Source organism: Lissotriton vulgaris, chromosome 8 (assembly GCF_964263255.1).
Source record: "Lissotriton vulgaris chromosome 8, aLisVul1.2, whole genome shotgun sequence".
NCBI lineage: Eukaryota > Metazoa > Chordata > Amphibia > Caudata > Salamandridae > Lissotriton > Lissotriton vulgaris.
The window spans coordinates 224264111-224291744 of record NC_141696.1 but is presented as its reverse complement, the minus strand read 5'-3'; positions in this window follow the sequence as shown (position 1 = coordinate 224291744).

The window sequence follows — 27634 nt, the reverse complement described above, 5'->3', positions numbered from 1 at the left end:
TGCAACCACGACTTCGTCTAAACCACGATTTATTTTACCACGCATTCCTTTACCACGTTTTTTGGTTGTAAAGGAATGCATGTTAAAAAAATGCTTTCCAACTATTACCCCGATCCCCTCACCCTTTCAAAACTAGTTTCTCACACTTTAAAAATAAGCACGATCACCCAAACACACTAAACTCTCCCATACCCTAAACTTAAACACGCTCACCCACACACCCATCAAACGAATCCCAAAGCCTCCTAACCTCTTTATATTAACACCCCGCCCTCTAAAACCGAATTCCCCCGCTCTATAAATAAATACAATTACCTTCTAACCCTAATAACTAAATCCCGAACTCTCTTACCTTTTCCTCTGCGACGCTCATCTGGACTCGTGATGGGATTTAATGACAGTAGACATATTTGCATAGCGGCTGTCGGGCTCTCCTTTATACATTTTTAGGACTAGCCATGGAGGTTGGATGTTTCAGGGTTATCTTTTCCTACATGCCACGGTGATTAGCTTGGGACCGGGCCGAATACTTGGGGTGAGTTTTTTTGTACTGACTTCAGCTTGTCGATACGATGTTGATGAAGGCGGGCAAAGTAGGACGCTTCACATGAGGCAGTATTTCTCCAGGGAGACATTCGGTCACCCCAGCGGGGACCCAATGATGAAGCATGTCACCAACTAGTGGTGAGTGGGGGTCCTTCTAATAAGTAAGGTTCTTTCCCTCTTTTTAACACTGGGTGACCATTAAGCCCACCGGGTTGCATCCTCAGTGGAGGACCCAAGGGGCGTACATAGGGAGACAGAGAGATTTCGCTGTGTGCATGCACGTGTGTGTGCATTGATCACATTTGCAGCACATAGCGGAATAACATTACACCTCACTAGCTTATTTTGATAGCACTTTTATCACAGTCACTCCTTTGTTGTTAATATAGTATTTCTCCAGAGACAGCACAGAGGGCTCAAACGAGATCAGTGACGTTGCATCCTGAACAACGACGCAAGCCGAACTCCGCCCTGCCAAGACACTAGACCGAACCAGCCTTAACCATGCACATGCGTGGTTAAGGCTGAGTCGTTGTTCAGGCAAGTCGTTGTTTGGCTTGCGTGACTCCGGATCTCGTTGTTCCGGAGTCGTTGTTCAGGATGTTTCCCAAAACAAATATAGTGCAAATTTATAATAACAATTCATATTTTTTCACACGAGTCCTGTGTTCCGTTAGAGTTATTTAATCAATGTTGGTCGTTTATAAGGAAGAAATTACAGATTCCAGAGTCACGTTAAGGAACGTCAATTGTGAGGCCTCCGTCGTAAGTTAAAGTTGTGGTCAGAACGGACTTTATGCACTACATTATCTTAAAAGGCAAACATAAATCATTTCAAACCCTCCTTTCAACAATTTTCAGTACATGGGTGACATACATTGTAAACATATTCATTTAATCGTTCTTGGTCCATAAACAGGAAACTACAAATCCCATAACTGGTTGCAGCACATTAAGCAACGTCAATTACGAGACCGTCACCCGGACGTTCAAAGTTCAAGCCGTAATAGACAAAACTCACGAACACACGCCTGAGGTTCCCAATGCCGGAGCATGAATTACAGAACGCCACCATAGACTGGAACTGCGGTTACGTATGTTGGGGAATTGCTCCATCACAGCTTCGCCAATTGCATACGGTGCGAAACGCTCAAGGATTTACTTAAGGTAATGATCGGTACGGACAAAAGCACGCTTAGGCAAAAATATGCTGGGCGTTTTTCTATCCACGTTTAAAGTTATACAAAATCGGCTTTGTTTGGAATATACATAGAACGATTGGTTCGTATTGTGTTTAACTAAGTCGCTAACAGGATAGGGAGTGCTTTGCAAAACATAACACTGTTTGTTTTTTACCCTAAACACAAGGTTGAAAAAATTGTGAATAATGTGAAACCTGTCTGGGTATATTTGTCTTGTGAAGTATATGTGCTATGTGTATTGTCTTTGTCTATGTGTAAAAATAGTTATTCATGTTTTATGCCTCAAAAAGTATTGGTTATCTTAGGCCCTCTGGTATAATTAGATGATGTTGCAGAATAAGTGTCTTTTTAAGTTTAGATTGCGGTGTTTGTGATGATTTCTATTGAAATTGTAGATTTGATGAAGTGAAAATGAAAAAAAGATTTTCACTGAAATTTAACAACGCAAATTGAAATAAAGATTTCAGGGTCACATTGAATTATTGACTTGTGACCAGATAAGGAATTTAAAAGAAAATATCAGTATTGACATGTTGGTTGTTGTTTAGTAACCCAACTAACTTGACATCTGTATCAACTGATTACGTCTTACACACAATATGTAAATATAATGTATTCGTCATATAAATGCTAATATAATATTGGGTAAGGCACGAATAAAAGAGTAAAACTCCGCTTCAGATTCTAACACATATACAAACCCTATTTTGTGAGTCGGTAACCTATTACTGACTCACAAAATAGGATTTGCTCCTCCATCTTAGGAAGGTGTATAAACACGGCTTTCAGCATGTACTAGCCCTACTTTGCGAGTCGGTAACCTCTTACCAACTCGTAAAATAGGGTTTGTGAGTCAGTACCTGGAAGGGGTGTGCCAAAGGCGTCCCTTCCTCAGAGGTAGTCGCATGGGCATATATGAATGTTCTGCAAAAGGAATGCGGTCACAAAATATTCATATTTTAAAGACTCCGTGAAGGAGGTGGTAACTCATTTGAAAATCTTGTATGAATGCCGGCCCAACATTTTTTAAGTGGTCCCACTGACTACTGCCTGCTCTTAAAAAAATGGTAGCTTTATATTTTTATTTTTGAAATGCATTCTGTTTTCAATTATGGAAAACGGGATGCATTTCAATAAAAACAAATTGCTTTATTTAAAAAACAATCACAGACATGGTGGTCTGCTCACCTCAGCAGGCCACCATCGGTGTGGTTACAGGTTATTCCTAATGGGTCACAAATTACGAACTGTCTTATGCATATTGACGAGGTTGGTCATTTCATTTCATAAAGCTTTATTTGATCTTAAATAAAAACAAAGATCATAAAAGCACAAACAGTAATAACCAATATGAAATTCGTGTTACAATAAAATAAAAAGTATATCTCAATATTTTATTAAAAAATCGTTAAAAATCTTCCCTTTCTTTACGCAGGCCAGAGGAAGTTGGCTAGTATGTAGCTAATAAAAGAGTAGTCAAGTTTTTTCAGAAAGCTTAGAACCACTCTACATTGGGCAAAATAGTACTGCATCAGAACCGGTAATAGCTATCTTGCTCGTTCCGCTTTATACAATTCACAAAATATAGTGATATGGAGCTCTGATTGTTTTGAGATTCCGTCGCATGGGCAAACTGACAAATCACAGAGCTTATATTTTCGCGCTGGGTAACCCACCAACAATAGGAACAGATTCATATGGAATCTTACTAGAATGAATCGATGCTGTAGATTTGGAATTTCCTCTAGATTGTGATAATCACTCTCTGAAAAGGGTGAGAGATTCATGTATATTGTGACTGATGACTTCGCTCTGTTTATCTCCATGCACTTGTAGTGAGGTCATGGGGTTACTGCAGACATTGCTAAGCTAGCATTAGTTAGCATATGCTTGCCCGCCATTTTGCCGCTTTTGCACTCGTTACTACATGGCTTTATTCTCGTGGATAGTCTGCTGGTGCATTTTCACATGAGAACTGTCTGCCTTTTGTAGTGTAGTTCCTATATTCCCAATAGGCTCTGCGCATTGGAATAGTATATCCTATAGATTTGACGTAGGACTGAGGTCTACTAGGACTCTATCGGAAAAACTAGACTTAATTGTGAGAGCCAGCTAGCTCAGAGATCAATAGAAACTTTCTTGAATACACAAGAAGGGATTAGTTTCTGATAACTGCATAAACATGACAACTTTGTTTCCCAAGAATAAGAAATCTATCTCTAGAGTCACGGAAACAATAGATAGTTATTTCACTCAGTCAATCGTGCATGCTTCGTTTCACCAGAGATGCAGAGAAATAGAGAGACGAGCGTTTTCAATAAAAAGTATTTATTGAACAGTCTTCTTTCTCCTGCATAAGAAATGAACTGCTACAATCATAATACTGGTTGCAAAGTACAATGCGTACAGTACGAAGAGTATTATAAAATAATACTGTAAAAGCATGATATGGTTTCTAAGCCATAAAATACATATAATACATACATTTAATAAATAAAGACTAAAAGTACTTGACTGGTGTTTCTATAATACGCCTACCCCGGTGTACCTAACCTAGGTCTAGTATGAGGGAAGAAGTAAGTGAGGTGCAGCTTAGTTTCAGTAATCTTTTGCCAAGAATCTATTTTAAGAATTGTCTAAGGGTCTAATCAGCTCCGTACCTTGGTTTAGAATGAAGGAGGTCTTGTATCTCTCTCCCAGGACTCGATTTTCCAGTCACCCGCAAGGGTGGCCTGGAAACACTGGAGCTGGATTTCCCGGCAAGAGAAAAGACAGCGTCTCTCTCAGTGCGTCTGCTGGAGGGTCGGCTTCCTTCGGCACTTGCTTCGGCGAGCTGTGTCGGGCAAGTAGATAGTCAAACTGCTCCAAACCACTGTGTGTTTGCCTGGGCAAGTGTGGGCATATTTATACCTTAAAGGTGCCGAGATTGACGTAAGGTTGGACACAATAAAGTCATCAAAGACTCAGTTCTTTGAAAACTCCTTGAGTTCTTGGATAATTCAATATTCAAGCAAGGGGAAGTCCCTGACTGCTGAAGGCAGGTTTTTCCAGGAAATTGTTGTGGATTCTCGGAACTAGTGGAAGTAGCCATGCCGTATTTGGACTGCATAGGCTAAGTCTAAATATGGTTATGATTTCTATGCCTATATAAGTATAGGGTGATTTATACCTATATATGGGCATGAATCGGGAAAATTACACTAGGGTCCTAGATTCATATACAACACTTTCACACATTTAGCTGTACACTGAGCTCCTCGTCTGCACAGCGTGTTCAAGGTAAAAAAACAATGTATGCTGTTTATTCACTTTGGTCAGTCCCACACCCATAGATACAACATAAAACATAGCTGCACTACTGAAAGTCGGGTGCTTTTAATATGGGATTACATGCATGAAAAGGCACTTGGAGAAAATCATTCCAAAGAAGAAGAGCTGTGCTTGTCCTGAGATGTAAATCCTTGCATCTAAACTTGGAGGTACGGGTCCCTCTAACTAAGCCCAGAGGTCTTCTAAAAGTATAATAAACTAGCATATAGTATGGGAGGGTGGTAAGGCACTGTAGTCCTGTTTCCACTGTCATTATAATACGATTCCCCTTTTGTGCTAAATGGAATTGTAACAAAGCTGGTTATATTGTTCTTATGCATTTTGTTGCTACTATTGACTTGTGTACTGCATTACAGAGCATGTTAGTTAAAATAAACATTTTAAACTATTCTGTGTCTGAGTGTTTGAACTAAAGAGTGTTCTTCCTGCGATTCCTGAGAGGGTCAGAGTGACATGTTCTATGATATCTAATTATTGGTAGCTTCGCTGTAGTGCGGAGAACCAATGAGACACTATAGCTAGTCGGATTGGGGTTCTGGCCACCAAGGTGGGTTTTCTGGTAGACCACTACACACCGAGGTCCTGGTTTCCTGCGTATAGTTCTGTGTATGTACAGAATCCCTGCAGCATGGCGCACCTAACATTTGGTCTGGTTCTTATTTACAAGGCACTTGAGTAGTACTTGTGCTTGTCCACAATACCCTCGCTTCTGTCTTCCGGTAAACAGTTGTGACGGCATAACCTACCTATATTGATGTTCTTATAGGTTTTTTCAAGCTTGATACAATTAAATAGTTTTATTATATAATTTTGGATTACTACCCTTTATTGCGCTGCCATGCATTAAGTTGTTCTTCTTTCTTACTCCTTATGGCTGATGTCGATATTGCGGCACATAGCCGCGCTCCGCTCCGTCGTCACTTGAACGCATATTGATTGCTGGACGCGGGTTTCGCACTTATTTTTGTGATTGGAACCAGCTCACCAATTTGAGGTGTTTTATTCTTGGGTAACCTTTCCAGCAGTGAATGGAGATAAAAACTTGTTCCATGTATACATTCACACTGCAACAACTACTGTATATCGGCCCTATAGAATTCTTGAGGTTTCGATTTCAGCATGGCAACACTGCATTTGGTTTAATGGCGCCCTACCCCACACAGTGGCTCCACTCCTTTTAGGCTTTTATCAATCCTTGGGGCCACTTGGCCAGTTTTGGCCGGGTACACACCACATCCACTTTATCTAGCAGTCCCAATAGACGACCTGCCTGTTTTGCACACCTCCTTAATTGAGGTGCATTGGGCTCTAGTACAATACGTCTCGCGCAATCTCCAAATGGGAGCACCAGGAGTTGCTGCGCAACCAGCTGGACTTTGTAGACAGTCTATTAGTCCCGTCCTGGTTAATTTGGTTATGGGCAAGCTCCCACAGAATAAGCATGATTTACCTTACTGGCTTGCGGAGAAATTTGACCAGCTCAAAGCGATATTTCCGAATACCACTCCTGTGGAAAAACACATGATTCTAACTATTAGTTTGCAGAAAGGCTCAATACCTGAAGTAACTGATTGTGAAAAGTGGGGTAAAGTGTTCGCGTCGGTGTATGCGAAGTGTTTTGGTACACCTTCTATGACAGTGCTCCCCTCCATGATTTAGCGTGTTCAAGATGAGCACAGACAGGAGGCGGCTGTTGAGTTGGGGATAAGGTTGGTCGGAGTGTTCGACGTAGTTGCTGATCTGATCCTTGCTAATGTCAAGGGAGATGCAGTTAACTTTCAAGTGTCTAATGCTTTGCACCTTGTCCCAGAAGGAGAGAAACCTTGCAAATTACCCAAAATTATTGCTGATGCCTATAAGACCATTGGCCGCAATAGTTTGGGTGTTAAGCCTTTTGCTCGAATACCAGCACAACAGCAGACACAGACAGCACAGTCTACTAAAGACGACCTTCCAAAAAAGAATTGGAAAAATAAAAAGCAGGGGAAGCAAAAACAGAAACAAGAGTCACGTGCAGCATCACCGGTACCCGAGTCTTCTGAGCCCACTTATGGTTTCTGCAACCGCACGAGAAGTAGGTCTCCTGACAGATTTCAGGTTCCTGATCAGCGTTCTTCTCGTTCTTTACAGAAAACATCGGGCTCACAGGCTGGTGGCAGGGAATGCCAGGAGCTCAGAAAAGGTCGAGGTACCCCGCAAGGTCGTGAGCAACCTCGTCAGACTGACGGAAAGGGGAAACAAGACGATTTTCCTCATTTCAGTTTCAGAAAAAGAACGTTGCTGCTTAAACAGCGCGATATACCACAGATGGTGAGGACACGGCTCCGGAACCTAACATGGGCAGTAACGCTGCTAGACAGCACAGCGGAGGTTACCATAGTGCGACAAGCTCTGCGTCCATTTCTTGAGGCGACAACAACTGAAACGTTCATCACAGTTGAAACGGCTGACACCCGAGTGGCTCCCCTTGACAGATTATATGATATCGTTTTTATTATTGAGGGTGACATACAGCGTGTAATCAAAGGGTTTTTTGGGGAAAATTTGACTTCTTCTTATGACATTTTGTTGGCAGAGACGGATTGGCCCCTGCCTTTTGTTCTGGCTGCTCCACGGGGAGAGGAGGTTATACTCCCAAGTTTTTCACATAACGTCTCCAAGGAGCAAGCAAAGTGGGCTTTGGTGCTTGCAGCGGCGCTGCACCGTACTCAGGTGGGTTGGGATAAAGATTCTCCCGTTACGGTCGATGCCACAGCCACAGCCCCAGTATTCCCTCCGGCGGGAAGCGAAAGCTCCCATTTCTGAGATTCTAGATCAATTAGCGTATCAAGGAGTGGTTGAGACATGCGTGTCACAGATGAATAACTCTCTTTTTACTGTAACCAAACCCGATGGGCTGTATCGCTTAGTTTTGGATTACCCACATTTGAATTCTCATTGTCGGACCTGTGCAGTTCAGAATACCCATAGTTCTGCTCTAGTGGACAGTATTGTTCGTAAAAAATATAAAACTACCCTTGAAATTTCCAACGGCTTTTTCAGTCACAACCTGTCACCTGAAAGCAGTCCATGGACAGCTTTTACAGCCGGCGGAAAACAAAAACAATTCCGGCGTTTGGCCATGGGCTATAAAAACAGCCCGGGTGTATTCGCCACCCTTGTCGTCTCTTTGTTAGACGGCATAGACCCTGATGCGTACTCTTAGGCCGAAATTAATCTATGGACGGCGAATTATGGCTGCATCTTTGTCGAGTGGACCGCATCATAGTTTTGTTTGCGGACTACGGCTATAAGTTTAACTTTTCAAAATCACACATTGAAGAGTATACATTGTTGTTCTTGGGCTAAGAGCTCAATAATGAAGGTAGAGGCTTGGCTCCTCACTTCTTGGAGAAATGCGCAAGTTTGCGACCTCCTACAACCCTCTTCTGGGAGTAGAGCTGTCTGATGAACGTGAGTATCGGCGGGCCACCCCCAAGGCCTCCATTATCTCCCAGAACCTGCTATGGTTTATGCAATGAATCATGGCTGAGAGATCCATGAAGGCCATGTAGATTGTTCACCCTTTAGCCCTGGTATATTTTTCAATTATAAGACTTAAATTCAAGCACTGATCAGTCGTGCCCCTCGACTGTTGGAATCCACATTGGGCTGGAATCAGTATGTTTATGTCATTAGCCCCTTCTTCCAACCGATGTATTAACAACCGTCCCATTAATTTTGAAGTGCTATCTAACAGGGATATGGGCCTGTATTTACCTGGCTCGCTTCTGGCTCCTTTCTAAAAATCGGAACTATGACACTTGTACTCCATGATTCCAAGGGGCCATTCTTAGCTATGGCAATAAAAGTAGGGGTGCCCACAGAACATGGTCTTGGGGAACGAGGTCAATTGGGACCCCATCTGAGCCCTGGGCTTTTGCCTTGCTGCACCTTTCCAACACTTTTGTTATTTCCTCAATAGTGAATACGAGGGGGTCAGTGTGTGCAGAAGGGACAGCGGGATACTCCGCTGTCTGTGATTCCCCTGATCCAAAGATTGTCTCAAAATGAGCCACCCAGGCATCCTCTCCCACATGGGAAACCAACGTGGGGTCACTGACATCCTTGAAGTGGGGTTTGTTTACCACCCTCCAGAAGTCCCTACTATTGGATGAGGTAGGTCAATTGCAACCCTATTGGGAATCGCTAAATATTTCTGAGACATATCTGTAGATCGCATTTCGTGAATCCCTAATTGTGAGTCACAGAAAATTGTTAATAGAGACTCACAAAATTAAATGGCTGTACATCTGGCCTCAAGATTCTTCACTTGAGAAAAAAAGTCAAATGTACTTTATCCAATATCTGCTTATGTGACAACTTGAAGCATGTTGTTCAAGACTGTGATACTCCATTGAAGGGACAATGAAGCTGTGAGATAACAAAAGACAAATTAAAGGATTAAGTACTAACAGATCTTGTAGTTCCGTAGTTTAAGGTCTGTGGTTTGGTGTTCCGAACCCGTTCAATAAAGGTCGTCGGAAATAGACGATTTTTGTGTCAGCGGACCGCAAATCATGAATGCGGTATGTACGAGTGTTTTTGTCTTAATCGATCAATGAGAACACTACGTTTTCAAGAGATTTAGTTTGAACCTTCGGGTTCCATGTTGTGAACGGCAGCCATTTTGTGTGGTTGCCCTCACATAGGCCGATGACTGCAGCCGAACGAGTCCTTGGGACACGTACATCTTAGCTGACTCCTGACTCCTGAGTGACCTGGCCAAACTGACTCCCTTGCCCGAGGCTGACCTCGCTGAGCAAATTCCTTGTTAAGCAGCTGGTCAGACAATGATCAAAGAGCAGGACATGCCGAGTTTATAGTACACTGCACCCACCTTCTTATCTTGTTTTCAATCTGTTTCTGCTCCTTCCTTTACGACATAATCACTGACTTGGGTTGAGGTTTTATGATGGGTTTGTCCGGCCTGATCGAACAGGAATATTGGAATGTGCTTGGTCATTTCTGGTGAACTGGACAACGGAAAAGGGGATTGTCATCATGCGCTACTTTTGAAATGTCACATTATCATTGGTTGGTTTGTGTGTAATTGATGCTACTCTGGAATGTGATTTTTGGCATAAAAGACCATGCTCCGCTCATTGAATTTGTGCAGTCTCTAGCGAACCACCCGTGTTGTGCTTCGTAGACCTCTGTTCCTGGTTGCAGCCAATAAATTTTGGTCTTTGACGTCATCAAGAAGTATCCCATGTCTCTGTACTCTAAGACAGGTGAATCCGAAGACATCGGGCGTTTTCCCCTGGCGCCGCTGGGTTCTAAAACCCGGTTCTTCAATTGGCGCCCAACATGGGGCGACTTCGGCGGTACCGGTCCAAGCCCGAAGATCGTGGAGAGCTTTGTGTGGAAATTCTGGAGGAAGGCCTGCCACTTCATCGACCCCTGTATGTCGCTGTGGTCCGAAAGTCTTTGCTGCGAGGTTCCCCGCTTTCCGACGGCTACGAAGGACTGCTGCCCTGACTGTTGCCCTGTCTTGGAGCCATAGACGTTTGTAGAGCGAGACGATAGACGGGTCTTCTGGTGACGCCATCGGTATTTCAGTTAAGTATGAGTGGAGCGTCTCCCAGTCCTTAGTTTGTTTTGGTATCCCTTCGAGTATCGCTTTGATTTGGTACCTGCAGGCCCTAAAGCCAAGGGACTTGTGTTTTCACGAGGTTATTGTTTTTGTGATTTCCCTTGAAGTTTGAAGCTAGACTAGTGAGCGAAGATGCCTGGTCTTAGCAGACTTGGAAAGATATTTGGGTGTGATTGTTCTAAGGATTCACGGTTAGAGGATTCATGTCCGGTTCCTCCGATTGGGACTCCGACCTATGAACTTTATGTTAAACATGGAGTGGGCCCTATTACTTATAATGACATCTGGGTAAAATATACGAAGAAAGACGGTGTCCTACGGTGGCCCCATTATGGTAGCTTTGAAATAGAGATTTTAGATAATCTCGAAGCTAAACTGTTCAAGAAGGAAGCCCGGCCGGCGATGTTTGACTCTTTCCGCATATGGCGCAAAGAAGCCAAACAGAAAGAAATTAAATTAGTGAAGAGAGAACAAGGTTTGTCAATGGTGCAAGCTGCTATAGCGTTTAGGGATAATGAGGAAGAACAAGAGAGCGAACAGATGCTTAGGGTTAGGAAGTTAAGTGCTACCCAGTTTTGCCGCTTAAAGAGCAGGAAGGAAAGGAAGACATTGCGAAGGATCCTTTAATGTCGCATCTATTAAGTTCGACACCCCCTTATGCACAGGATGCTACGGCACCACTGCCGCCACTTGTAGTTGTGCAACCTCCGATTGTTGTGCCCCCTGCGATTCCTCCACAGCCAGCTCCTCTTCTGTTGGCTCCTACTCCTTTGGCGCAGCCTCCTCAGGGGCCGCCAACTTTGCCTTCCCCTTCGTCTGCTATTCCTACGCCTGTTTATACTAATCCTTCTGTTCTGACTTTGAGTTCTTCTAACACTGCTCCGTCTTCTCTTATTTTGTCACCTTCTCCTCCTGCTAGACAGAGAATGACCGCTGCAGTTTCTAGTTTCTTTTCTCCTTTGTTGGGATCAATGGGTACGTCTCCTGTTAACGAGCGTAGACAATCACGTAGCCAGTTGCCTGATGCTGATGAACGTACGGTTTTGTATCACATGGCGCGTAGATGGGTCACGTATGCTACACAGTATGATCTTGAGGGTATTATGGATGTTTTCCATCAATGGGAAGCACTGAAGCAACGGTACGTCTTTGAGATGATGTGTGTGTTCCTTCATGAACAATGGGTTGAGGAAGTAGGTAAAGCTCCTTCTGAGTTGTACCGACTTCGCTCCGAATTTGCGAAAGGAACCATTGTGGGTCCTCATGAGATTCAGAAAGCAGTTGTGACTTTATTGTCATTTCGTAGTGACACTCCTTCTGAGCGACTGTTTGAACCCGCTTCGTCAATAGGGATAAAAGCGCGTCAATATCCGATGCGTGAGGTTCCTCCAGTTTGGAGACCTCCTGATGGAAATGTTGCAGCACACTTTTAGCGTGTTTGGGTACATGTTCCTTGGAAGCGTGCTGAAGTTTTAGCTCTTAAGCAGACTTTGCCTGATCCACGTAAGAATCCTGCAGGATATTAAAAAGAGCTGACTCAGACTGTGGGTTCGTGTATCATGAATCTGGCAGATATAGACATGTTGTTTGGGAATGTTGTTCCACAGCCTATTTGGGGTAAGATTCGTCACACGGATCATGCACATGAATTAGGTGACACATGGGCACATCTTAGAGATGCTGACAATAGACAAGTAGGGGGCGCTAAGCCCGAGGATTTGATTACTGAACTCCCTGGTAGAATTATTACCTATATGAAGACTTTGATGCCTGAAGTGCGTGTCAATTGGGACAAATTGTCTGCGTGTAAGCAGAAGAAAGATGAAACGGAGTCTGACTTTTACACGCGGTTTGAAGAGACCTTTGTAGATCACAGTGGTCAGGACATGGCCACTGAAGGTGGCCAGAGATTGTCGTTGACAAGTTTGTACATAATTTGCTTCCCGAGTTGTGCAATAAGTTGAAAGATTCAGAGAGTGCTTGGGCTGTTTCCACGTCAGCGCAGATTTTAGCTACAGCCCAGTACTATGAAAATAGGCATAAAGATGATGCACAGAAAGTGGATAAGAAGACTAAGGAATTGAAGACTAAAGTTCTTCTACAGCAAGCTTATCCACCCGTACTAATAATCAACGAAATTATCAGCAGAATCAGTCGTATTCGAGAAATTCGCAAAGGAACGAGTTTTCTCAACAGCGTTTTCTGTATGGGCCTAATTAGTGTGCGTATTGCAAAGAAGAGGGTCATTTCAAGAGTGGTTGTCCGGTTTTGTTACAGAGCACGAATGGTGCTTTTGGTGTGAGAGGTCGAGGTGCTCAACAAGCGCCTAGAGGTAGAGGTTGTGGTCAGAATGTGCGTTCTTTGCCTTCACAGAACTCAATGAATAGTTTTGATCAGCAGAATGGTTCGTCTGGTAGGACAGCTAAGTACTACACGGACGATTATTACGTTAAAAGTGAGGAAGTGGATGGTAATGATTGCTAGGATGGCCATGGACAAAGAGAGGGAGTTGTTTCAGTTCCAGTAGATCAGAGTGGACCTTATGTTGAAGTAATTGCATCAGGTGTGTCAGAGCCTTTTCTGTTGGATACTGGTGCTGCGAAGAGTTCTATTATGCACTCTAAACTCCCTGGCGCACCTTTGTCTGGCTTGAAGAATGTTTCTGTAGGTTTTTCTGGCGCCCCGATTACGAATCCGATTTCTACTCCGTTGCCTCTTTCTGTTGGACCTCATAGATTTGAAGCACCCCTCATTTTGACTACAGGTTGTGGTGAGAACCTGTTGGGATTGGATTTGTTGAAAAGATTGTATGCAACGTTGTATTGTTCTCAGTCAGGAGTACATCTTATGTTGGGAAAGAGTGTGGTCTCTCCGATGTATTTATCTAAAGATCGACTTCCACCTGAATTGTCTTCTCTCCCTGATTCATTGTGGGCAAATGGTCCGAATGATGTGGGGCTCTTAGAGATTCCACTATATGTTGTGACATTGAAGGTGAATGCTAAGTTACCGCGCATTCCGCAATATCGTATCTCTAGTGATGGTGAGCGAGCACCTTTAGCGATCATCTATGATCTGATCGAAAAGGGTGTGATTGAGAAAACGAGAGGTAATGTGTGCAATAGTCCTGTTTTGCCTGTTCTGAAGAGAACTGATCCTTCACAGCCTTCTGTATATAGGTTTGTGATCGATCTTCGCGAAGTGAACAAGATAGTTGTTCCGCAATTCCCTGTTGTACCTGATATCACCGCTTTGTTGACTTTGATCCCGGCTACAGCCACGTGGTTTTCGGTGATTGACTTGAAGAATGCTTTCTTCAGTATCCCGATTGCCGTGGAGAGTAGAGACATCTTTGGATTCTCTTTAGGAGGACGAAGTTTCCGCTTTAAGCGCACTCCTCAAGGTTATTGTGAGAGTCCATCGATCTATAGCCAAGCTTTGAAAACGCAACTGGATCTGTTGGTTTTCCCAGATGGTGTTGCCCTAATTCAATATGTTGACGACTTGTTAGTTGCTGCTGACAGTGAAGAGATTTGTAGAGATGCAACTTTGTCGATGTTACGTCACTTGTCTGATTTTCATCACAAAGTTTCTCTCTCCAAGTTGCAATATTGTCGACAAGAAGTCACCTGCTTAGGTCACCTCTTATCGAAGGACGGAAGGAAACTGACCCCAGAAAGAATTCAAGCTATTGCGAAAATAAGCGTGCCTACGACACAGAGAAAAGTACGTGCGTTTTGGGGTATTACGTCGTACTGTAGTGGAGGGGGATCCCTAATTTTTCCTTGTTAGCGAAACCCTTGATAGCTCTTACTGTTAAGAATACTTCAAATCCTATTCCTTGGACTGACGAATGTCAGAAGAGCTTTTCAGAATTACGCGATGCGTTGTGTTCGGCCCCTGTGTTGGGTACTCCCGACTACAGTAAGCCTTTCACATTGTATGTCCACGAGAGAGAGGGATGTGCATTGTCAGTGTTGACTCAACAGTTCGGCGGTGGGCAACATCCACTTTGGATCCGGTAGCAAGAGCGTTGCCGAGTTGCTTGAGAGCAACAGCAGCAGCGGCTGTTTCGATTCAACAGTCTGCTGGTTTGGTTATGGATAATACTTTGATTGTAATGGTTCCACATGCAGTGGATACCTTGTTGAATCGTACCAAGACACAACACTTAACTAGTGCTCGGTTGTCGGGTTACGAGTTGACCTTGTTAGCGAGTCATGTGCACATTAAAAGATGCAACACATTGAATCCAGCAATGTTGTTGCCGATTTTAGCTGAGAAAGATAATGTTGATGAGCAACATGACTGTTTTCTTAGAACTGAGGAAGAAACGAAAGGGAGGATAGACCTTAGGGATACTCCTCTTCCAGAGTGTGATGGTACTTTGTGGGTTGATGGTTCATGCTTTAAGCTGCCGAATGGTGATACGACTGCGGCATATGCTGTTACGACTTTGCATACGAGTGTTGAAGCAGCACGTATTCCACACAATTCAGCGCAAGCAGCAGAGTTGATTGCATTAACGAGAGCATGTGTGTTGGCGAAAGGAAAACGAGTGACTGTGTACACTGACAGTCAGTATGCTTTTGGTGTGGCTCATAGTTTTGGGCGTTTGTGGCGTGAACGTGGGTTTTTGACTTCGCATGGAACGAAGATCCAACATGGGCAGTTGGTAAATGAGCTCCTTGAATCACTTACTTTGCCATTACAAGTAGCGATTGTGAAATGCGGTGCCCATAAGAAAGTTACGGATGATGTTGGTCGCGGAAATGCTTTAGCGGATGAAGTTGCGAAAGAAACTGCGAGAAATGTGATGAGTCGAATGTATGTTGCAGGTCCGGCGAGATGGGTTCCAGATGGAAGTATGTGTGAAGATACGATTGAGAGTGTGAAATCCATTCAAGCTGAAGCTACAGAGAAAGAGTTGAATGAATGGAGAGAAAGTAAGGGTAGATTGGATTCGAATGGTTGTTGGAATGATTTGTCTGAGCATCAAAGATGGTTGTTGCCCGAGGCGTATGTGCTTCCAGTTGTTACAATGGCTCATAGAATGGCACATATCAGCGTGAAAGGAATTTGCAAGTTGTTGGCTCCAGTATGGCAGAATGCAGGAATTCCCAGATGTGCAGAGAACTTGGTTAAGAACTGTATGGTGTGTTTGATGTACAATCCTGGTAAGGGAACTCTAACACCAGCTGGTCATTTTGCTCCTCCTACGTATCTGTTCGAGGCTTTGCAGCTAGATTTCATCCACATGGAGAGGTGCAACAACCTGAAATATGTTTTGGTGGTTGTTTGCTCCTTTTCTAGATGGGTGGAAGCTTACCCTTTGAAGGACAATACTGCCTTGTCCACAGCGAAAGCCTTTATTAAAGAATTTTTCCCTAGATTTGGCTTGCGGAGAATTATCTGGAGTGACAATGGGAGTGAATTTGTGGGTCAAGTGATGAAGAAAGTATGCGAGGGATTAGGTATCCGGCAGAAGTTCCACGCTGCAAATCACCCCCAATCAGCTGGTTTAGTTGAGTGCTATAATGGCACCCTGAAATTGAAATTAGCCAAAATTTAAGCGAGTTCTGGTTTACAATGGCCAGATGCTTTGCCTTTAGCCCTTTTGTCCACAAGAATGACTGTGCATTCGCGAATGGGTTTGAGTCTGTATGAGGTCGTGTTTGGTCGCCCAGCGATTATTTGGGGTGTGCCAAGACCGACAAAGTTCAGTGATCTCGAATACCCTGTGTTGCTTGACTACTTGCACAAACTGACGGCTAAATTGTGTGTCTTACATCAACAGGTTTACAATAGCCTACCACAGGCTGCTGAAGATCCAGGCCACGCCATTGAACCCGGCTCATGGGTCTTCATTAAGAACTTTCAGCGGAGCAAGAACAAGCAGCCCCGTTGGACAGGACCATACCTGGTTCTACTATCTACACGTTCTGCAGTTCGAGTGCAAGGCAAGAAAAACTGGATCCACGGCGTACACTGCAAAGGGGCCCGTTGCCTTTACCGTACGACTGGTGGGTCCAGGAAGGACTCCCAGACTCTGAGACTGAACCTGTACCACAATTTTTACCGTTCAGCGATGCTTGTTTAATTGGAACTAATTCTGAGAAAGAAAGTGACGATCTTTTGCAAGAAGCTGTGCCTTCTTTGAATCGATTGAACATTACTGAGCCTGAACTCCTATTTAAGGAACAGACATTGCCTGGGAAAGATCGTTATAATTTGCGACCAAGAGTCGTGGGACTAATAAATAAATGAAGTTTTTATGATTTTTCTGTTTACAGGTTAACTCTCCTCCGAAGATCTACTCATTTTTGTTTTTCGAACCACCATCCGGGTTCAGCTGTAGGGTCGCGGTTGCCGAAGTCTTTGGAGTGCAAGCCTGAGACACTAGGTCGAAGGTTCTGGTTGGCCTAAGGGAGTTGCCCTGGGTTGACAGAGGCACTCCTTAGCATAGAACACCCTACCATCGCGAGCAGCATATTTAGTGAGGATGGATTTCTTCGAGTTGGAGAGACCTGTAGAGATAATGAGTTTCAAAAGCAAGATACACCAACTGATTATCCGGAAAAGATTTTTAATATTGTGCTTATTTATGCTACTGAGTTTAATGATATTTTTTATTGGTTATGTTAAAATGACTTCTATTCCCACTGTGCAACCTACACCTACACCTACTATTTCTTCTCATTTTTTTCACCCTTTGCCCGAACATGAGGTAGTTAGAAGATTGGAATTCCCTAACAATTCCTTTATTCAACTTTTGCACCAACACCAGTTAGTTATGAACACAACAAATTTTTGGATTTGTGGTCTAATGCCCCATACGACTGGTAAAGGTATTCCGTATTTGGTTTTACCTTTCAGCCTTAATGGTTCTATTTGGGCATATAGAACGATGTTCATCTATGCCCACAGTGTCTATCCCCTACGTTCACCGTAAGGCAATCAGAAGAATAGTGCTTTAGCTAGAAGCATAGTCGACATGGTTAAAGGGACTATTGCAATTGAGACTATTCCGAAGGATGAGAGACAACCATGTAGTGGTTGGGACGTTACTGGATATGTAGTTATTCTGAGTGTTAACCAGCGAGCGAAAAGTTCTCCACTGATTTGGATAGTGCCCCATCAGGGTCGCTATTGTCTGCAGGGTAATGGCAAGAATCCGAAAGCTCAGTTAGGGAAGAGTGTCTGCACTGAGACTTATGCATTTACGTCTCAGACTTCCCCAGCATTTCTAGCCGCTACGGGTACTTATTTTGTTTGCTATGACAAAGCGTATACATGGTTGCCCCCTAACTTTTCGGGCACATGTTTTGTTTCGTTCCTGTTGCCTCCCACTTTTACAGCTGCAGTAGATTACCATAAAACGAGAGTTGCCAGAGGTGATGGTCAGGAAGATACCACAGGGCAAGAGTTGGGAGATTTCTTTAAGGGTTTTCTGCCGTTCTGGGGACCGATGGCTAACAGCAGGAACATTCGCCAGTTGACGAGAGTGGTTGAATCCACCATAGTCGAAACTTCTGGTGCCCTTAGTAACTTGACTGCTGAGCTCCAGTCGGATAGACTTATGACAATTCAGAATAGAGTTGCTCTTGATGTCATACTTGCAGACCGAGGAGGAGTATGTAAACTGATTCAATCGAGCTGCTGCGTTTTCATTCCAGACAATGCTCCGTCAGTCTTTCAGGCCATTTCTAGACTACATAAGATCTCCAATTCTGTCCATATAGACAAAGGAGACTGGTCGTTGATGGGATGGTTTTGGGGATTGATTTCCACTTGGGGATGGAAGATTCTGATGGTCATTGGGATAGTTTTGGCTATCCTTTTCCTGTTCTGTCTCTGTGTACAGTGTGCTCCTGCTATTTGTGGCCTCTGTGCTACTTCGTGTGCAAGGAGACCTGTCCAGAGAGAGGTACTAAGTACTAGGATGATGCTACAGCAACATATTGATGATCTGATGATGATAGACCTAGATTCAGATTGACATGGGTTTGAGTTTATTGCCTATGTAAGGGCAAAAGGAGGTCTGTAGTTCTGTAGTTTAAGGGTCTGTGGTTCGGTGTTCCGAACCCGTTCAATAAAGGTCGTCGGAAATAGACGATTTTGGTGTCAGCGGACCGCAAATCATGAATGCGGTATGTACGAGTGTTTTTGTCTTAATCGATCAATGAGAACACTACGTGTTCAAGGGATTTCGTTTGAACCTTCGGGTTCCATTTTGTGAACGGCAGCCATTTTGTGTGGTTGCCCTCACATAGGCCGATGACTACGGCCGAACGAGTCCTTGGGACACGTACATCTTAGCTGACTCCTGAGTGACCTGGCCAAACTGACTACCTTGCCCAAGGCTGACCTCGCTGAGCAAATTCCTTGTTAAGCAGCTGGTCAGATAAAGATCAAAGAGCAGGACATGCCGAGTTTATAGTACACTGCACCCACCTTCCTATCTTGTTTTCAATCTGTTTCTGCTCCTTCCTTACGACATAATCACTGACTTGGGTTGAGGTTTTATGATGGGTGTGTCCGGCCTGATCGAACAGGAATATTGGAATGTGCTTGGTCATTTCTGGTGGGCTGGACAACGGAAAAGGGGATTGTCGTCATGCGCTACTTTTGAAATGTCACATCATCATTGGTTGGTTTGTGTGTAATTGATGCTACTCGGGAATGTGTGCTTCGTAGACCTCTGTTCCTGGTTGCAGCCAATAATATTTTGTCTTTGACGTCATCAAGAAGTATCCGGTGTCTCTGTACTCTAAGACAGGTGAATCCGAATACATCGGGCGTTTTCCCCTGGCGCTGCTGGGTTCTAAAACCCGGTTCTTCAATCTTTAAATAAAGAAAGAGTGTAGACCAAAAAATGACAAACAGGATAGAGCAACTAAACAAAAAAGAACTAAATGTAAGGAATGGATGCAAACATTTAAAAGAAACAAGGACTTATGGGCCATATGCATGAACACATTTTCCCATAGACACAGAATGGGTAAAACACTTTGATACATCTGGCCCTATGTTCTGAAGATAAAAGGTGGTTTATGCAGATTTAAGATTGTAGTGTTCAAGAATACTGATAAACTAGCCTGGTAAATTTGTTTTCTGAACAGGGAAAGATAATATGCTTTTGAAAAGAGGCAACCAAATCAGAGGAACAAACACAAGATCTCGTTGGGTAGCAGAGACACAATTCAGGTCTGGGACATAGATGGAAGTTGCAATTTTGAAGAGAACTGTGAACTGACAAAACAAAAGAACTGTGTTTCATCACAGTGCTAATCTCCAAGTAGGTGACTTTGAGGGTCTTGGATGACCATCCCAAGAAAGACAACCTTAAAGGAGGGACTATTGTGCAGACATTCAAGAAGAAAACAAAACCTCTCCAGTCTCTATGTTTTTCACCCCAACCAGGTAGAACTTCTGGGGGATATTATTGTTGAGCATTCCTTGTCGCCCCTTAGAAAAGCAAGACTAACAGGTTAGTAGACTACGTTCTGACAGTTGGAAAGGTAGTTAAGGGAAGGAAAGGCAAAGCAAGGAAAGAGAAGGGAATGGCATGAATGTAAAGGGTGGGATGTCAAAAGAAATTAAAGGAAAATGGAGGGAGAAAAGAGGACATTGAAGAAAAGGAAAACATAGGGAAGGAAAGGAAAGTGGAGGGAAAGAAAAGGGTTGGGGAAAGGATGGAAAGGAAATTAGAGGAAGAGAAAGGGATGGATAGGAAAGGGAAGCAGGAACAGGGAATGGAATGTAAGGAAAGGCGTGAAAGAAATGGAAAGGTAGAAGATGGAAATGGGAGGGATAAAAAAGGAGTGAAAGGAAAGGGACAAAAGGTAAAGGAAGTTGAGAGGAAAGGGAAATGAGGGAAGAGGAAGGTAAAGGGGGAGGGGATACAAAGAGAGGGAATGAAAAATAAAGGAGGGAGAGGGAAACATAGGCAATGGGGAGAAAGGAAAGGGTGAGATTAAAAATGATGGAAGGGAAAACTGAGGTAGTAAAAAGAAAGTAGATGGAAAGAAAGCAAATGAAGCGAGGTGTGGGGAAGGAGAGGGAATGGAAAGTGGAAGAAAGGAAAAGAAGGTAAAGGGTAGGGAGTGGGAAGGGAGTAAGGAAAAGGGGAAGGAAAGCAGAGGACAGGAAGTAAGCCGGGATGGAGGAGCAGTTGAAGATAGGAAAAGGAAATGGAAGGGTGGGAATGGAAAGAGAAAAGAAAGGCAGGGAAAGTAAATGAAAGAAGGCGGAGCAGTGAAGGAAGAAAAATAAAGTGGCACAGGAAGTAAGGTACAAAGAAGTGAGTATAAGGAAAAGGGTAAAGAAAAGCAAGGGATTGAAAGGAAAGTGATGGAGGGAAAGGAAGACATAGGAAACAAAAGGAAAGGAAAGAAGAGAGAGTAATGGACACAGAGGGCGTTATTTATGAGGCCCTTACACCGCCATTGCATCACTTTTAGTAATTCTGCGATGGCGTAAAAAAATGTGCCACACTGCGCCATATTTAAAAAGTGACACATCTATGCAGAAGCGTCACTTTGTAAACCCATGCGCAACATTATACCTGCGACATGCGTAATGTATGCAGGGTATGCGTTCCGGCACAGAAAAAGCTCATAGAAAAGTCACAGTGAAATGTATGAGATTTCACTGCAACACTGCTAGGGCGCCACTGATTCAAATGCTGATGCCTACCTCACAGCGGGCGTAAGAAGAGACGTAGGCCCTTTCACATGGGTAAGGGATGAAGAGAAAGAAAGGAAAAGGAAGGAAAGAAAGATGAAGAAAGGGAAAGAGTGTCTTTTGGGTGGAAAAGAAAGGCAAATGAGGGAGAGGATAAAAAGTAGAAAGGATGGAAAATAAGGCAGGTTAATGAAAAGGAAGCTAGGAAGATAGCAATATAGCATAAAAGAGAGGCAAACTTTAGGGGAAAGAAGATAAAACAGACAAAGCAAATTAAGGGAGGGAAAGGATGGGATATGAAAGAGGAGAAAAGGTAACTCCGGGGAGAGAAAAACAGAAAAGTGAGGAAAGGGAAATAAGCAAAAGGTAGGGAGGCATTGGGAAGAGTAGGAATGGAAGGAGGAAATGGGAAGGGAAAGCAAAGGAGAGAGAGGAAAAGGAAATGTAAAAAGGAAGGTGGAAAAAGGACAAAATCTAATGAGGGGGAGGGGCAGGAAAATGGAGGTAAAGGAAATGGGAGGGAGTTAAAGGGAGGGAAGGAAGTAAATGACAGTGGAATCGAAAGGCAGGGGAAGGGAAAGGAAAAGTGAGGGAGAAAAAGTCAGGGAAGACATTAAGAGGCTAAGTTAGAGGATGGTAGTGGAAAGGTGGGGAGGGCATTGAAAAAAATGGAGGTGCAGCAAGGAAAAGAAGGGTAAGGAAAGAGAAGGTTGGGGAGTTAATAGAAAGACATAAAGGGTAATGGAGGAGAGGGGAATGGAGTGGAGGGGTGAGCCGAGGTGGGTAGGGGAGAAGAAGGGAGAGAGAGGAGGGTTTTGGCAGGGAATGGACGTTTTAAGGCTTCCATCTGGTGATGGAAGAAAGAGGGTATTTAGAGTTCTGATAAGCAATAGGATGTAGGGTTTAAAGTTTAGGGCATGTGGTTATTTTGACATCAGTTTCAGCTTGGTTTTGAGTTCAATATACAATTGGCCTGCGCACTCACCTTAGCCATTTACAAGTTTTGAGTTCAAGTTTCATTTGGCTTACCCAGTCACCTTTTGGCATTTCTAAGTTTTGAGTTCAAGTTAAAACTTGGCTTACCCTCTCACCTTTGCCATTTCTGTTATCTCTGCGGCCCCCGCTCCAGCCTCCTGCAGTGGCCCTCCCTATCTAGCGCACTTGAGTACAATGCAGCAGCTGCCTGGTTACCAGCATTTTATACAGAGACCGAATACGTCACAATGGGGACTTTACGACGAACGCTTGCATCGGCACTCTGTGGGTGATACCATGTGTTTTCATCCTAGAAGGGGGAGCTGTGAAAAGCATGGAAACGATCCAGGTTCTTGACAGGATCCATCATTGAAGTCATTGTAGCTCTTTCAGGCATGAAACTGAAAATAAGGCCACTTGCGCCCTAAAATACTAAACAGCACTGCTTCTGTTTTATAATGCTACATGGGAGGTCTCCCCCCCTCGTGCAGGGACTCCTGCCGCCAAGTACCTGGGTCCCACGTCACACTGCAGGGCTTGTGATGTCATTAGTGTTCCATCCACAGGGTTCTCTGCTTCCTGTCCTTGCGTGATTGGAGGGCGTCCTTCATTTCAATGCTACAATTTTAGTTTCTCTCAGCCCTTATTTTATTGGAGGATATATTCAGTAGAGATCCTTTTGCAATGTATATGAACGGAATTCCTCAATTTAATAATTAAATGAGTTCCCACCGGGCCTCGTCGAGATCTCTCGCTTTGGCCCGCTACTTTCCTTTAAAGTTAATGTCCAGTGATCCCCCCCTCACTCTTGGCACACACATAAATGGTTTATAGGTTTCAGGAAAGATACACACTGACGCTCCCAAAGTGGTTATTTAATCCAGTGGGCTGACGCGATGGGGCTTCGAATCTCGCCTTCTACTGGGGGCATTTTTTTGTAGTTTTTATAGCGTGAACTTGACCCGAAGGTTTTTGAGGCTTTACATAAGCACCAGTGGGGCCAATTCTTCTTTTTTTTTTTGAGAGAGACGGGAAGATTAAGAGATTTGCCCAGCTGACGCCAAGAATGGAACCTAGAGCCCCAGTTCCGAAGTCGACAGCTCCGGCCTTATGCCACATCCTCTACCAGAACAGAAAGCAGCATGGTCGGTCCTGCCTTGCGTCCCCTCAGTGTCAGTTAAAGTTGTACCTTCCCAAAGTTCGTGCCCATCCTCACGACCTCATGAAACGTGACTTTATGAGGTCAATTTTAATGTTTCCGAATGACACTACAACAGCTACGCGCATTTACTGTGGTGGCACGACCGATGCGTTCAAACGGAGCAAGCCTCTATCCTTTTCCGCAAACTGAACAGGCAACAGACATTACAAAAAAATGTGAGATGCCTCAATTTTTTTTTTTATAAAGGTTTGTTGTTTATAAAGGTTTGCTTTTCATACTTTTTGTGATTTTCGGTATAGAGTATCGTTCTGTCGTTTTAGTCCGTGCATAACCCCTAGGCACTATGCAGAGGTTGCCTACACAAAGTTATTTCCATGTTATGTTCCTACGCCAAAGAGGGCTGGGCACCTCTACTGCCCCCTCTCGGTGGCACATAGACATCGAGGTGTTCATTGGTTTTAAAATATTCGTGAGTCCTTGGAACGCGTGCCTTGTTCTAATGTAAGCCTAAACCTGACCCTCATCGTGCGGCAGCGTCACCTTGTTCTTTCTTTAATGCCTGCTGTGTGGGCTAACAAGGACACCCAAACCACAGCCTGTTGTTCACACCAAATGATGGAGTGTCCCGGCCAGCATTACAACAACATAGAGGACCCGGGCGTTGCCTTTGAGTTACAAAGGTAATTCCCCAGTCTGCTTTAAATAGAGGGGTGCTTTTTTCGATCAACTTTGAAATCCATTCACCATCGTCTAATTCTGTCTCTTGATACACCCGTGGAGTTTCCCCTGCGTTTTTCTCTTGTTCACTATTAAAACATTCTGAGTTGGGCAGGGCTCCAGTCGGGGTACCACGCAGGTGGACGGCGTCCCCTCACTTATTTTACCAGGAGCTCGATTACTGGAGCAAATGGAGCCACACATTCACTCTTTGGCCTCTCTGGGGCGAGATCGGAGCTCATTCAGAACGCTGCTCACGTGCTGGCTTCTTTGATGCAATCCCATCTAAGGGGTGAGCGAGGGGAGGCAATGAGTCTGATGGTGCAAGCCACCTTTCGTGACGTCACTTCCTGTTGTGACGTCAGTGTCCCCCCACTTCTTTTTAGGTTTTGCCTCGCGAAAAAGATGCGCTCTGCGCATCTTTTTTGCGCAGGCAAAAACCTAATGAGTACTGTGTGTGGGTTTGGGTCGGCCCTCGTCATTCATTGGCTGGCTCCATAAATGGAGCCTAGCCATTGGACGAGGGGCCTGTCCGTCAATGCCGGACCAGACACGGGGGCGTTCACGAGATCCTTTGGCTTTTGCCGACGTCACGCGACGTCAGGCGAAAGCCGGGAACGCCCCCGAATCTGTTCCGGCATTGCCGGCACCCGCCTTCCTGCTCCGGCCGTCTTCTGCGTCTCTCCTCCCCCTTTCCCGCCCCCTCCCGCCCTCCCGCTCATTAATACCTGCTGCAGTTCAAGAATGCTTCCGAACCTGGAGGCCAAATTAATGACAGGCCATTCTACGAGAATCCTATCAATGGAGTGCTTAACTTTCTGTAGATTTAACATCTGAAAGCATTTGATCATATCACTGGGCAGTGGAGACAACGGGGTCCGGTTTGCAGAATACACCATTTAAATCAGAATTTCGCCTTTGACAATAAATTATGACGTAATGCAGCTAACACAAATGTAACGTGTGAAACTGCAGACTGTTATGTTCAGCCAGGATTTTAGGACTGTTACTCTGCACTGTGAAATACTTTTTTTCGCATCAGAGTGGAGCTTCAGAGTGCAGAATGGAGCTTCAGAGTGCAGATTCAGAGTGCAGAGTGGAGCTTCAGAGTGGAGCTTCAGAGTGCAGAGTGGAGCTTCAGAGTGGAGCTTCAGAGTGGAGCTTCAGAGTGGAGCTTCAGAGTGCAGAGTGGAGCTTCAGAGTGGAGCTTCAGAGTGGAGCTTCAGAGTGGAGAGTGGAGCTTCAGAGTGGAGCTTCAGAGTGGAGAGTGGAGCTTCAGAGTGCAGATTCAGAGTGGAGCTTCAGAGTGGAGCTTCAGAGTGCAGAGTGGAGCTTCAGAGTGGAGCTTCAGAGTGGAGCTTCAGAGTGGAGCTTCAGACTGCAGAGTGGAGCTTCAGAGTGCAGAGTGGAGCTTCAGAGTGGAGCTTCAGAGTGGAGCTTCAGAGTGGAGCTTCAGAGTGGAGCTTCATAGTGCAGAGTGGAGCTTCAGAGTGGAGCTTCATAGTGCAGAGTGGAGCTTCAGAGTGGAGCTTCATAGTGCAGAGTGGAGCTTCAGAGTGGAGCTTCAGAGTGGAGCTTCAGAGTGGAGCTTCAGAGTGGAGCTTCAGAGCTTCAGAGTGGAGCTTCAGAGTGGAGCTTCAGAGTGCAGCTTCAGAGTGCAGCTTCAGAGTGCAGATTCAGAGTGGAGCTTCAGAGTGGAGCTTCAGAGTGGAGCTTCAGAGTGGAGCTTCAGAGTGGAGCTTCAGAGTGGAGCTTCATAGTGCAGAGTGGAGCTTCAGAGTGGAGCTTCATAGTGCAGAGTGGAGCTTCAGAGTGGAGCTTCATAGTGCAGAGTGGAGCTTCAGAGTGGAGCTTCAGAGTGCAGAGTGGAGCTTCAGAGTGGAGCTTCAGAGCTTCAGAGTGGAGCTTCAGAGTGGAGCTTCAGAGTGGAGCTTCAGAGTGGAGCTTCAGAGTGCAGATTCAGAGTGGAGCTTCAGAGTGGAGCTTCAGAGTGGAGCTTCAGAGTGGAGCTTCAGAGTAGAGCTTCAGAGTGGAGCTTCAGAGTGGAGCTTCAGAGTGGAGCTTCAGAGTGCAGCTTCAGAGTGGAGCTTCAGAGTGGAGCTTCAGAGTGGAGCTTCAGAGTGGAGCTTCAGAGTGCAGATTCAGAGTGGAGCTTCAGAGTGCAGAGTGCAGAGTGGAGCTTCAGAGTGCAGAGTGCAGAGTGCAGCTTCAGAGTGGAGCGTGGAGCTTCAGAGTGGAGCTTCAGAGTGGAGCTTCAGAGTGGAGCTTCAGAGTGCAGAGTGGAGCTTCAGAGTGGAGCTTCAGAGTGGAGCTTCAGAGTGGAGCTTCAGAGTGGAGCTTCAGAGTGCAGAGTGGAGCTTCAGAGTGGAGCTTCAGAGTGGAGCTTCAGAGTGGAGCTTCAGAGTGCAGAGTGGAGCTTCAGAGTGGAGCTTCAGAGCGGAGCTTCAGAGTGGAGCTTCAGAGCGCAGAGTGGAGCTTCAGAGTGGAGCTTCAGAGTGCAGAGTGGAGCTTCAGAGTGGAGCTTCAGAGTGCAGAGTGGAGCTTCAAAGTGGAGCTTCAGAGTGGAGCTTCAGAGTGCAGAGTGGAGCTTCAAAGTGGAGCTTCAGAGTGGAGCTTCAGAGTGCAGAGTGGTGCTTCAAAGTGGAGCTTCAGAGTGGAGCTTCAGAGTGCAGAGTGGAGCTTCAGAGTGGAGCTTCAGAGTGCAGAGTGGAGCTTCAGAGTGGAGCTCCAGAGTGGAGCTCCAGAGTGGAGCTCCAGAGTGGAGCTCCAGAGTGGAGCTTCAGAGTGCAGAGAGGAGCTTCAGAGTGGAGCTTCAGAGTGCAGAGTGGAGCTTCAGAGTGGAGCTTCAGAGTGCAGAGTGGAGCTTCAGAGTGCAGAGTGGAGCTTCAGAGTGGAGCTTCAGAGTGCAGAGTGGAGCTTCAGAGTGGAGCTTCAGAGTGCAGAGTGGAGCTTCAGAGTGGAGCTTCAGAGTGGAGCTTCAGAGTGGAGCTTCAGAGTGGAGCTTCAGAGTGCAGAGTGGAGCTGCAGAGTGGAGCTGCAGAGTGGAGCTGCAGAGTGGAGCTGCAGAGTGGAGCGTGGAGCTTCAGAGTGGAGCTTCAGAGTGGAGCTTCAGAGTGGAGCTTCAGAGTGGAGCTTCAGAGTGCAGAGTGGAACTTCAGAGTGGAGCTTCAGAGTGGAGCTTCAGAATGCAGATTCAGAGTGGAGCTTCAGAGTGGAGCTTCAGAGTGGAGCTTCAGAGTGGAGCTTCAGAGTGGAGCGTGGAGCTTCAGAGTGGAGCTTCAGAGTGGAGCTTCAGAGTGGAGCGTGGAGCTTCAGAGTGGAGCTTCAGAGTGGAGCTTCAGAGTGGAGCTTCAGAGTGGAGCTTCAGAGTGCAGAGTGGAG